The 2486-nt window shown below is 44.3% G+C and overlaps 1 pseudogene; it reads right to left on the bottom strand.

The window, feature by feature from the left end:
- Window positions 1–890: 890 nt before the first annotated feature.
- LOC116863873 lies at window positions 891–1611 on the bottom strand (annotated as a pseudogene).
- Window positions 1612–2486: the final 875 nt, after the last annotated feature.

Here is a 2486-nt window from a genome sequence, read left to right as displayed (position 1 = left end):
AATACATGATGAAATTAATTCTATGTTGATGACAACTCACCTAGACATAGTATAACATTCACTCACCACTCCTCAGGGAGAGAAATTAACAGTAGGAATCACAGAGCATGTATGAATGATACGCAAACACAATCAAATACATATAATTTTATTGGCAAAAAGCATAAAGCTTATCCTTTTTTTACTTACATAGTAAGTGAGACTTTATTAAAGGTTCCAAGCTCTGAGTTCTAAATGTGCTAGTCCCCCAATAACATTATTTATGTGAGAAGGCTAGGAAACAGAAACATTGCATTATTTCACCACTGAGGAATGAACAGAGAGGGCAAACAGAACTGCACATTGTCTCATTTTAGGGAGGTGCTTTGTTATCTGATGCAGTTACTGAATGTCAATTTTCTAAGAATAAGATTAAAGCCTCCATAACATTAGAAAGCATAAGCCAGAAAACATTAGAAATCTGTCTCCAGTGTTCTGGGAATTTCTGCACCAAAACCCAGTGTGCGTACAACTACCCTGACCTACTTGTCTCATGATGAAAGCCAGAATTGACAAAGGCCAGAGTATACAGGTCCTCAGAAATAGGGTGACTTCCCCAGGGCCCTCAAAGCAATGGAGAAGCTCGCAGACTAGGGGGGCCTTCCCCCTCCAAAGAGAGTCTCCTGGCCCTTCCTGTGGATGTGGCAGATCATCACTGGAGCTGAAGGACAATCCCTAGAGGATACAAGAGCTTGATAATGTGGGAGAGTAGATGTCCCTCTGGGAGCATGAGAGAAATAAAACCGGGCATGTCTCCAACTGATTTTCATTCAAGGACAGCTAGTGGAACCATAGCTTAAGGTCTATGTTCCTCCTTCAGACTTGGACCACCCCTCTGTCATCTACCTCATTCATTCACACCTACCTGGATGGAAGCCTATGGTCTTCTTTCTCTTCATATCCCAGAGCTGCTTCTCTTGCTCCAAAAAAGTGATCAGGTCTGGCTTTGACAAAGTGAGACTTGTTTACGAGGAAAAAGGACAATGAGTATTGCCAGAGATTCTAACTTTCCATCAGGATTGTGTTCAGCACAGAAGAGAGGATATTGTACAATTCTAGAAAATGGTTTCCAAAAGCTGTTGCCCCACAGTCCCTTTAGAACACAGAAGAGGCATTTCCAATGTTCACATCCTGACCTGCACTTCCAAGCAGTAGACATAGTAAGAAGGGGAAATTTCAGTTCAACATGTGAGCAGCACCATTCTCTGCCACTAAGTTTTTAGAATTGCCAACTCATCTACAGAAGTGGGGGTATTACCTTGAGAAGCTAAAGATGAAAAGGACACATGATGAGGATTTTTCTCTACATGTACAAACCCCTCCTTACTCCCCCCTCTGTCTGGATCTGAATTCCAGTTATTCAAACAGGAATTGTCCAAGAGACAATCTTCACAGGAAGGAGAAAACCCAGAATGTGGTTTGGGGAATCTGTAAGGAATCTTCCTCACCCAAGAAGCAGAGGTGTCCGTAGTTCTCCAACATCACATCCCTGTACAGTTGCCGCTGAGTGTGGGTCAGGTGTCCCCACTCCTCCTAAGAGAATTCTATGGCCACATCCCTGAATGTCAGCAGTTACTGAAATAAATACCACAGTCAAGTGGCCACTGACACAGTTCACCATGGTTCCTAAGATGAAAGAGGCAGTTAATGTCACCAGCTAGACCCAAGACCTGACTTTCCCTGCTCTGGGACATGAGTGTGGAATAAAAGAAAAATCCATGAGACAGAGGGCAGGACTGATTGACAACCTCCACTCCCAGAAGTCAACCCCACCAACTACAGAGAGGTGAGAACGCTCCTTGTCCAGTGCACACTGTTGGCATGCAGGAGAAGAACCAATGTTCCAGAAGGAATTCATGAGATATTTCTGATGTGAAATACTGGGGTGTGGGAGTGAATGATGAAGAAACAATTGCTGAGATGTCTTTGGTGTCAAAGCTATGGTCTTCCTGATGATGCACAGTCACAGGCCCCACGGGTCAGAGGCGCTGCACTGGGGTGTGAGCAGGAACTCAGTCTTCATTAAAATGGTGAGTGGCTCAGGAGTGCAGCCACCATGAAGGAAGCTGAAAGCAAGGTTCCCAGGACCTTGAGGGCCTGGCTGGTGTGATATTGAGGTCACTGACTACTGTTGAGTGAAACCTTGGACAGAGGACCCTGCAGATCTGTATCAGTGGGAGACATGCATGGAGGATGATGGCCAACATGTATTTGGGGGGGAGAGATAAAGAAGATTCCAAAGGGATTTTCTTATGTTAAGGAGGACTCTCAGAATCCCGGAACTCTGGTTACTGAGAAGCTAAGGTTGCTTTTCTCCTCTAATTAAATATGAACACGAAGGCAGTTGTAAATTCCAGGAAGAATGTCCTACTCTGCCTACTCAGGTATTTACCAATGGCGCCAAGTGGAAGGAAATTTAATGTTATGCACACCTCTTTTGACTTGGT

Source organism: Lontra canadensis, unplaced genomic scaffold (assembly GCF_010015895.1).
Source record: "Lontra canadensis isolate GAN:19392208 unplaced genomic scaffold, GSC_riverotter_1.0 scaffold4328, whole genome shotgun sequence".
Classification (NCBI taxonomy): Eukaryota; Metazoa; Chordata; class Mammalia; order Carnivora; family Mustelidae; genus Lontra; species Lontra canadensis.
Note: the sequence above shows the minus strand (reverse complement) of the source record. Positions and strands in the feature narration are given on the sequence as shown.